Source organism: Gossypium hirsutum, chromosome D04, assembly GCF_007990345.1.
Source record: "Gossypium hirsutum isolate 1008001.06 chromosome D04, Gossypium_hirsutum_v2.1, whole genome shotgun sequence".
Taxonomy (NCBI): Eukaryota; Viridiplantae; Streptophyta; class Magnoliopsida; order Malvales; family Malvaceae; genus Gossypium; species Gossypium hirsutum.
The window spans coordinates 845,170-856,415 of NC_053440.1; the positions used below are offsets into that span (position 1 = coordinate 845,170).

An 11,246-nucleotide genomic window follows, 5' to 3' on the forward strand; every position below is an offset into this window, starting at 1 on the left:
TTCTTCCACTTGAAGCAATATTTCTTGATATGGCCTTTCTTACCACAATGATGACACTCAAGATTCTTGTATCTCGATCTTGACTTGCTTCGGCTTTTATCTCTACCCTTTCCATCTTTGTCTCTGTTTCTCCCCCTGTTCTCGATAACCAACACCTCGGACTGTGATGTAGAACCCTGAGATCTTCTTCTAACCTCTTCATTCAACACACCACTCTTAGCCAAATCCAAAGTAATAATACCCTGTGGGGCAGAATTAATGAGTGAGACTCGAAAGGTCTCCCAAGAGTCTGGTAGAGTAGCAAGCAACCAAAGTCCTAAAATCTCGTCATCAAATTTGACACCCATACCAAGCAACTGATTCATCATACTCCGAAATTCACTAACATGGTCAGCTATAGACATTCCTTCTTTATATTTCAGCGCCATCATTTTCTTCAGCAAAAATAACTTGTTATTGCCCGACCTCGAAGCATACAAGCTTTCAAGCTTCTCCCACAATGTTCGAGCATGTGTCTCCTGATCAATGTGATTGTAAACATTTTCTTCAACAAATTGCCGAATAAAGCCACACACTTGTTGATGCTCAAATTCCCATTCTTCATCACTTTTCGAATCGGGTTGTTGAGTAGTAAAGACCGGAAGATGCAAAGCCTTCACAAACAACAAGTCCTTTATTTTATTCCGCCAAAGTTGATAATTTGTACCATTCAACATAATCATCTTGCTCGTATTAATTTCCATAATTATCTGACACAATAACCAAGCTCTGGTACCAGTTTGTTGGGAAGAAACCGAACAACCGAAACAAAGCGAAAGCACAACCGGTGTTCTTTCTCTCCTTATAACTCCTGTAAAAATTATGGCAAGCACAATAGCACAAGATATGTTCTCTAGCAACCTTAATCAACCACAAATCAACTAATGCAACCACAACAAAAATAAATAGAGACACCGATATTTTTACGTGGAAAACCCCTTTAAATCAAGGGTAAAAAACCACGGGACTTTAGAGTCCGATAAAGAGCTCTACTATCATCAAATGTTCGACTACAAGATCACAATATCAAGCCTACAACAAGCATTCAACTCCGACAAGGCTAACAATATGTAATCTTTAGCAAAAGAGAGAAAAATGAGAGAACATCACCAAAAACGTAGCTGCTGAAAAATGGGTATTTCCGACGCTACAAGACTCGGATGAAAAATCCGACCGTACAAAGTCAAGAACACCTTATCGCCTAGCTGCTGTCCAAAAATCAGCTCAATCGAACCACAGATGAACCTTCGATCGAAGAGTTGATCACTGCTGCACCAAACTTGAAAAACTAAAATTTTCTTCTCTCTTTCTCTCTGTTTTAATTTGAGATTTTTTTTTTTGCTCTGCTAAAAATTTCTGCCCAACACCCGTTAAAAACCCCAAAATGGCTTTTGACAAAACGTTATGGCAGAAACTATGGGTTTCCCACATAGTGGGACCCATACCCAACAAAATCTACCCAATTTTTACTGATGACTGCAAGCACATGGCAATATGAAAAAGAATACGTCTATGCATACACGAATCATGACAATCTCCACCGTATGATCATGAAACCCAAAACAGCACAATGCAAAATGCAAAAAGTTAGATGAAAGAACAACTAAACCCTGATACTAAATAACAACTTAGAACATCAAATTTTGATACATGGTGACAATAGATGCTACCCCTTCTTAGAGAGTCTTAAGGTTCGTTTGTTTGCCAGTAAAATATTTTCCCAAAAATGATTTCTGGAAAATAATTTACTTTTCTGAAAAATGATTTACTGAAAATATTTTCTGATGTTTGGATGAATCTGTGTAAAATATTTTCTGTTGTTTGGCAGATTTCCTGAAAATATTTTTCAGAAAAGTTGTTTTTACATATATTAATAAATTTATATACATATTAATAAATTTTTATAATTTAAATTGTTTTTACATATATTGCAATGATTTATTTATAAATAAATAAATCAAATTAAATATATAATAATACTCAATTATTAAGCTACAATATTTAACCGTCATAAATTGAAAACAACCAAAGTCAAATAAATTATTTGTAATTGTGGTATAAAAAAACAAGGGTTGAATAATTATAAATTAGCTTGCAAACCACAATTAATACTAGAAATTAATAATATTATCTAAATGCATAATTAGTAGTACACTACGTAATAACAACAACATTATCCTAACACTATATGATTTTTATATATGATTTAAAAATACATTTATCCAACGTATAATTTTATATATGATTTATAAAAGATATACTACCTTCCTTAGCATCAATTGTCAAATCTTAATTGACAAACATAAAAGGGAACAAGACGGTGAAAGGTAGATTAAAGGACAATCATCTGAAGATAACCAACCCACTAACGGTAGAGAAAACTCTCAAAGATTGTCACCATTTATCTCCTCCACTATGTTTCCAACAACACTACCAAACCAAGGGTAGAGAAAAGTAGGACGTGAAATATGATTATAAAACCCATTCAGAAGCAATAAGGTTTGCGAGCAACAACTTCCATTCAAACACAGGTGGAAATCAAATCAAATGTCAAACATAAGAAAGAGAAAGAGAAAGAGAGAGAGAGAAGAAGTCGTTATATTGCAACTCATAACTCATAACTCTGTTCTTTATATGGTGTCCAGATTAATTTGCTAACATCAACCTCAAGACCACCAGGGCCAGCTGCTTTTAGATGGCGATCCAAGACCTTGGGGTCTGCACAGATAACATGTTGACCTTTCCTGTACTGAATCAGTTCTAGACTCTGTAGGGTGGTCAATATATCCTCTGCTTTTATAGCTGTCATGTCGCTGAGCTCCTGCAGAAAATTAGATTCATGTAGAAAATTAGTATTTATGAATTCAGTGACACCACAATGCAATGAATTTTGTATAACATGCATGAATCAATATTCTAGGAGAAATCGCATTAATAGATACAGCTATTCAGAGACATCAATATAACAAACAAGAATAAATAGTTTATCAGAAACAGCATCAAACCTATCGAATCAGGCATGCTCCTTAACATCATTTTCAATTTTTTTCTCTTATTTCTATGTGGAAGATAATATACCGACTTTTAGTTTCTAGGTTAGTGCCTCATCTGTTGCCATCAATCTAAAGTGAAAGCAAGCAACCCTAAGTTACTCAAGCTTGACTGAATCATACTCTGGTTCAATTTTTTGATGTCAGAATGAACCAAATGAACATTTTATTCTCAGCCCCAAAAGTTCCCAATATTATTTAATTGATATCTAATTAAGCAAGTCTTGCCATTCCAAATTAATCTAAATTGATGGCGCTGAGTCTCATTGCATTTTACAGTGCAGGCATTGACCACCCCCCAAGCAAGAACATAAATTTCCATTAGGACAAAGAAGAGGGGAATTGCATAGAACACAGCCTACAACATTTTCAACACAGCTTCAGGTAGTGATACCTTGATGGAAATATTTCCCTTACGCTTTTTCAAGATGTCTAAAAGAACCCTCGTCCAGTACCCCCTGTAGCTCAACAGCCCTAGATCGGATAGTGGTCTTTCAGGTGTGCCAACTTTACCTTCTTTCTTTGAAAGTTCATATGCTGGGTCCATAACAGAGACAAAATAAGCAATAAAGTTGAATTATAAAATACCGATGGGATCAAATGCAAAGTACAATACAACAAAATCAAGTATAACATCATTTATATTCAAGACTACGAAACTAGCATGAAGCAATAAAATTTAAGAAATTAGAAGATATAGATTAAGTTTACTCCATGAAAATGTTATAAATTCGCAGCAGCTCATGATTCTAGTAAACTAACTTGAGAACAATTCCAGACAACCAACTTGGTGTTATATCGAGAGTCTAACTAGTAGGATAATGGTACATTCTCATTTAATGCTGAATGAATAATCATCATCATTTGGTGCTATCTGTCCCCGTCTCTCTTTCATTGAAACATATAAATAGCTCACTTATTTTGATCCGTTAATGAAATAAGCCTTGAAAAAAAAAATTCAAATATCAAGAGGGGCAGAGAGCTTACAAAAGGCGATCAAAAACTTTCCATAGCCTTTCCTTTGATAAGGAGGAAGGGTAAGGATTCATGCCAAATTATATGATTCCTCAGAATGCATTTCCTGCATGATCAGACACAAACTACTAACTAAGATATTTGTTTGTGTTAGGAAGTACAATCTAAAACACAAGTAAGAATGAAATGACAAAAAATTATCAGTAACTACAGAAAATTTTAACTACAGAAAATTATAGCAGACATGCTATGAAATGAATAAGCAATTGAAAGCCCCAAATACACACATATAAACAATAAATTCTACTACTTGAAAGCTCATAATTTGAGGCTACAAAGGCAAGAATTGTTGTATCCACTCCATGCCACATTACTAAATTCCAATTACAAAATATCAGAATGACCACAAACATATAGACACTAGTTGTAAACCTCCACTGCATCAAGCAACAAAAACGCACTAAAAGTTACCTTAGAAAAGTATCCAACCATATGGCAACCTCGATCATCACATTCACATAAAACATAAAACAGAAACAGATCAACATCATAATAAAGGGTCTTGTGGTCAAGGAATAACTTCGCCAAATAACAAAGATTCTGCCCATAAACTTTATTCTGGAATGAATCACAGCCCTTCCCTAATAAGTACAAAAATAAACAGCCCTTTCCCATATCAATTTTTTCAAGAACAGTTTTTCAATATCTTAAGCAGTTTTTCAAGAACCAAAATGATGGCATACCTTAAGCAGTTTTTCAAGAACAAGAAGAAACGAAAATGATAAAGAAGATAAAGAAGATGTCATACCTTAAGCCAAGACCCTGCGAAGAGGGAGATTTGAGCGAAACGAAACAGCAGCGTGTAATTTTCCTCCTCCTACTTCTTCCTTTCTTCAATAAAATCGGTAAGACATTTTCCGTAAACTCATACTCATTTTACCCATGTTTTGGAGAATGTTTTCCTATAGGATTTCATTTTCCAGCAAACAAACACCGAAAAATAAGGAAAATGTTTTCCGGAAAATATTTTCACACAAACAAAATTGTCAAAAGACAAACATGAATACTATCCGCTTCATAATTGAAGAAATCAAAGAGATGAAATCTAGAAAATGAGAATAAAAAGGGATAAAGAAGTAAATCATTCCAAGAAAAGGTGGTTATCAGTAAATACACCCAATTTAAATTCAAGCCACAATCTAAATATAAATAAAAGTGAAAATTTAACGGATTAAAATTTGTATCATAAAATACATGATAAATTAACTACCCAACTATCCACTAGTGCTGCCAACAGCGGAGCTTAGACCACTAGCACCCTTTGCCTCTGCGGCGCGTGAACCTCTACTTTTAAGCCAATCAATCATTTCCCCAAACACTAACTCGACGCTTTCCTCCGGTTCCCCAACCAATTGGTGCCACATCCCTGGATGGATCCTCAATGTCTTGTCAGTGCTGGCGGCGCGCTTATAAAGCTCCTCCACGCAAGCCGGATCACACACCACGTCATCACCACCGTGCACGATTAGCAGTGGAACATCCACTTCCTCAAACCTCCCTTGCAAGTCGTTGCATATTCGGATGAGCTCGTATGCTGTGGCGGCGCGTGGCCTTGCTACTGTTCTCCTAGGACTGGCTATTGCCAACTTCCTCTTCCACGGTTCTTTAAACGAAACATCCGGTATAGACCCGCGCGTCGGAACCACTCGCCAGGTGGGGATAAGTTTGGCGACTATGAACAGAAAATGTTCCAACGGCCATGGTGGCTTGAATTTAGCGCTTATCCCGCACATTGCGCCATTGAGAATCAAGCCATCCCACACGCCTTTTTGACGGAGAGATATAAAGCGCAATAGCTCCGCCAAGCGATTCCGAGTACAAAAAGGCGGGCAAATCCGGCGCGTGACGAGCACGGAAGGAGTCAAAGCACTGAATGCAATCGTCGACAACGCCGTCGATGTTTGGTATGTGAGTATCTAGTCCGTCAAGGCCTTCGGAGAATCCGTGGCCCTGGTGATCGATCGCACACGTGGCGAATCCCGATTTGGCGAAAAGAACGGAGGTAAGTTGGAGGAACCAGCTCGACTCGCCGGTGAATCCGTGGACAACGGCGACGATTCCGGTGATCGGAGTATCTAGTGGGGTCCAAGACTGGGCGAAGAGTTTGAGACCGCGAGCGTTAGTGATGAACTCGGAAGAGTGACTCACTGAGTGGCGGGCATAGAATTCGTCCGGAGTTAAAGTGCCGAAGGGGCTCTCCTCGTTGGCTTCGGCTATCGGATGCCGGGCCATTTTTGCTAAAATGCGCCTTACGTGGAGGATAATTCGAGGAGGTTTCTTCCTAAAACTTCCCTTGGGACAAACTTTCAGTTGAGCGTTGGAGGATATTTATCGTGAAAGGGGTAGTGTAATCTGGCGCTTTATGTACTATTCTCTTATCGTGAAACCAATAAACGTGAGCATGACACGTAAGTAAATGAACTGCTATTCTGGATTATTTTGAAATACAATTTTAATTCTGTTAAAAGGGTTAATCCCACCTGATGCATGAATGAAGTCTTTTTTTTTTTTTACTAACCTATAATTTGGTTTATATGGTAAGTGCTAGGTCCATTTTTGAGAAGTTAAAGTGTAATTTTATCATTATATTAATCTATAATTTCATAAAATTTTAAGTGCCTGCACTCCTTTATCAACCCCTGTATGTGCTTCAAATATGTTCTGCCTCATATTCGAGCTAATATTTAATGCTTAAGCTGATGGCTAGGTTGATAAAATGACCTAATTGATACAATATTAATACTTTGAAGATTCATTAGAACATTTTAAAGTTTTTAAGACTAATTTGGATTTTAGACCATAGTTTGGGGTGTTTGTGCGATTAACCCTTATAATTTAATTCTAGAAGGGGTAATATCAAAACTATACATGAAATTTGGTCTAATGTATAATGTCATACATGAATTTTGATTTTATAAGATTTTATATATGAAATTTTGATTTGGTTCAGTTTTCATAGATCACTAACAACATTATCGAATTAGCATCATTTTGCGTTGATATATTACATACACAAACAATTATATTAATTCAATATGAAAATAATTGTATATATTTATTTCTTTAAATGAGTACACTTGAATCAAAATCGAAGTTTTATATATGTATATGCACCGCAATTCAAGTTTCATGTGTATCATTATACAAAATCAAAATTCACATATTAAATTACATATTAAATCAAATTTAATGTATAAATTTAATATTTCAATAATAAACTTGAAAATTCTTCTATATAAAAGAATTTGGTTAGTCATTATAAAGATTTAATAATTAAAGAAATAAAATAGAGAAGAAATTTGGATTTCTTCTCTCCTACTAATGGAAAAGGTCCTCTTTTCCTCCTCCATTATTTTTGGAATTTTCAAATTTGAATGTTACAAAAATCAGTTTTCTTTTTAACAATAATTTCATCAAGGCGAGATCAAAAAAATATTTTAGGGTCGAAATTAAATTATAATTTTTACGATAGTAAAAATATAATTTCATCATTTTAATAGTTTATATCTTTATCATTTTAAAGGATTAAATCAAAATTTTATATTTTTAAGAGGGCAAAGTGTAATTTTACCTTTACTAATTTAAAAATTTTTAAAAATTTAAAGAGCCTAAATGAAAATTTTTCAGTTTAAGGAGGGCGGAGCCCTTGCCACTCCCTAGTTTTTTTATTATTATCATATATTTCTTTTTTTTATATAATATCTAGAATTACTCATAGCTCATATCTAATCCTTAAATAGGAGGATAATGCGCTTTAGCATACTCAAACTACATCCTTTTGCACTAGTAATAATACCGATGTTAATCGAACTAACACTCAATCAATAACATTAACTTATTTTTTATTGTATTGGTGAGGAAAAGGTTATGAATTAAAAGAGGGAGGGAGTAATTGTGTGCATTTAAGTTTTGAAAAGAGAAGTAGTTTGAAGTTAGGCCAAATTCTAACTTGTGACCTACTAAGTTTAGAATTAATACAAAAAAAAAATCGGTAAACTATCAAAATAGTCACTTTTGTTTGTCTCGGGTTATATTTTAGTCACTTATGTTTGAAATGTTACATTTTAGTCACTTACGTTAACGTGTTGTAATATTTTAGTCACTGAGCCGTTAATTATCATTAACAGTGTAATCGTACGCTGATGTGGCACGTTAAATTATCATTTCAAACAAAAATTTTAGGTTAAATTATACAATTGATTCCCATTTTTTTTCGTTTTGAGCAATTTAATTTTTTTATTTTATGTTCTTTTAACTTTTCTTTTTTTTTTCTTTCTCTTCTACTTCTCCCTCTGCTTTTCTCCCTTCCCCGTATCTTTTAACATAGTTTTTTTTTGATATTTTCCATTTGTTAAAACTAGTCCCTATACTTTTTTTGAACAATTTAATTTTTGTTCTTTTTTTTCATTTTCTTCTTCCCTTTTATTTTTCTCTCTCATCATATTCTTCACTACAAAAACATCATCTTTGCCCACTAAATAAACTAAGTCATTATTTCTTTCACATGATTCCTAAATTGAATTTTACTGAAAATCGAATATTAATCATTCTTAATCAAATCTTGATTTGAATATAAACTAATTTTGAAACTAAAATAGGATCTAACTAATAAATATAAAAAAACCATATCATTAATAAATATAACTATTTTTTTTTCGTTTCCAAACTTTTACAAAATCATGTAGATTATTCATTTTCTTTTTTATTATTATTTTCTAACGAATAAAATTAAGCAAACGATAAAATTCATCTAAACCTTCTTAGATATATATCCATAAAAGTCATTTTTCATAATATGTTTTTTAAGGGTACCTCAATACTCGGGTGCAAAGTTTAGTGCATGATCAAATCACCACAAAATTTATGTGTTGTTTGTCAAGAGAAAAGTAATGTAAAGTATAGTGCATAGGACCTTGACACCAATAGGCGTCAAGTTCAAGCTAGTCAACTTTGACTGGGGTATTTATTTGTCTATTTGCCCAATCAAATCATTCAACATGAGGAGCTTGAGACTTATAGGTAATGGTTGATCAGAACAAGGCTTTTCTTTTCAAGGTCGGCTTTGGTCTAATATTGAATTCGAAGGCATACTAGTTGCGGGTGCTACGAGGCAAGTACAAGTTGTCTGATCTTGTGTTGATACTCCTTCCCAGAATGGTGTAGCTAAAAGAAAAAAAAAACAGACACCTTTTTGAAGCAGCTAGAAATTTTCTTTTCAAATGAGTGTTCCTAAATGTTTCTGGGATGATGTCGTTTCAATAACCTTTTTTCTTAATAATCGTATGCCATCTTTTGCACTTATGGTGACATTCCTTATCATATCCTCTTTCCTTCAAAACATTTGTTTCCTATTGAGCCCAAGATATTTCGTAACATTTATTGTGTTCGTGATGTTCTTCCACAAGTCATAAAATTAGACCCCAAAGTCTTTTAAATATGTGTCTCTTGGTTATTATCAACTTAAAAAGGGGTTATAAATGTTATTCTCCTAATCTTAAGAGGGATCTTGTAGCTAATTGATGTCACCTTTCTTGAAAACACACCTTTTTTCCCTGTGTCATCTATTTGTAATACTTCCCCAGAAGATGATGTTATGTTGTTTGATACTATAGGTCTACTAGAATATGCAACAACTCGACCATCAATCATTCATGTTTGTTCAAGACAAAAAGATCCTCTAGACACATGTCCGGCACCAGTCTCTTTGTCAAAAAAATTTATTCCTAGTCAACCCGATCCTAGTATCAACATTCCCATTGCCCTTTGAAAAGGTAAACTACGATGTACTTATCTTATCTCCTCTTTTGTATATTATGATCATTTATCTCATGTGACCAGATCTTTCATTGCTTCATTGGACTCTATTTAATTCCTAAAACTTTTAGGGAGGCTTTATCTCATCCTAGCTAGCGAGAAGCAATGATAGAGGAGATTACTGCTTTAGATTGTAATGGAACTTAGGAGCTGGTTAGTTTTCCTATGGGAAAAAGGCTATTGGATCTAAATGGGTATTGACAGTCAAACTTAATCCTGATGGATTAGTTACCCAACTAAAAAGCCCGTCTTGTTGGTAAAGGATATGCTTAGACCTATGGGGTTGATTACTTGGATACTCTCTACAGTGGATAAAATGGCTTGTCTATTTGTTCATTTCTATGGCGGCTACATATAGGTGGCTTTTGGACCAACTTGATATAAAAAATGTCTTTTTGCATAGTGGTCGACATAGACTTGATCATGGGTCAAGCCAAATCAATGCCAAATTTTAGGCCCGTTTTCTAGGCTCGGGTCTGGCTGGCCGAAAAATGAGCCTAAATTTTTTTCAAGCCCAACCCAGATAAGAAATGCCAAACTCGAGCACTACACGGCTCACCCGTATTAAAAATTTTTATATTATTTTTATATAAAACTAAATTTAAAAAATATAATACATCAAATACACTAAGATCATTAAAATAAATGTTTCCCAACAAATTGAAAATATATTAAAAAATCTTTATACTTAATAACACTAATATAATTGCAACTTAGCAAACAAATGCATCTAAAATAGTAGCAAAATTAATAATAATAATAATAATAATAATAGTTATACAATATTAAAACAATAACAACAAAATAGTAGCAATATAATAGCAAAACAACAGCAAAAAAAAAATTTAAGTAGTTTGGCCGAGCCTGGGCCAAAATATTCTTACTTGAGGTCTGACCCATTTAGAAAATAGACTTTATTTTTTTCCCAAGCCTATATTTTTGCCCAAACCCTCCCACTTTTCGGGCTGGCTTTTGAGCTTAGGCGAGTGGCCCGACCCATGATCAAGTCTAGGTCTACAACAAGAAGTTTATATAAAGCAACCACCTAGTTTTGTTGCTTAAGGAGAGAGAGCAGAAGTGTTTCGTCTTCAAAAATATTTGTATGGCTTGAAACCGAGCCTATGAGCATGGTTTGGATGTTTTAGTGAGTTCAAGATTTTGGTTTATAGAAGAGTAGTTGAGATAACTCGTTTTCTACAAATACTTGGAAGTAGGCATGATTCTTCTAATAGTTTATGCTGAAGATATTTTTATTATCGGGAGTGATGATGCAGGCATTCTTTCTTCGAAATCGTTCCTTCATACTTG

The 11,246-nt window shown here is 34.2% G+C and overlaps 2 pseudogenes; both read right to left on the reverse strand.

Annotated features, from left to right (window-relative positions):
- Positions 1-2,484: 2,484 nt before the first annotated feature.
- On the reverse strand, positions 2,485-4,864 carry LOC107902432 (histone acetyltransferase of the MYST family 1-like; annotated as a pseudogene).
- A 380-nt stretch (positions 4,865-5,244) lies between these two features.
- On the reverse strand, positions 5,245-6,435 carry LOC107902423 (caffeoylshikimate esterase-like; annotated as a pseudogene).
- Between the last annotated feature and the right edge of the window lie 4,811 nt (positions 6,436-11,246).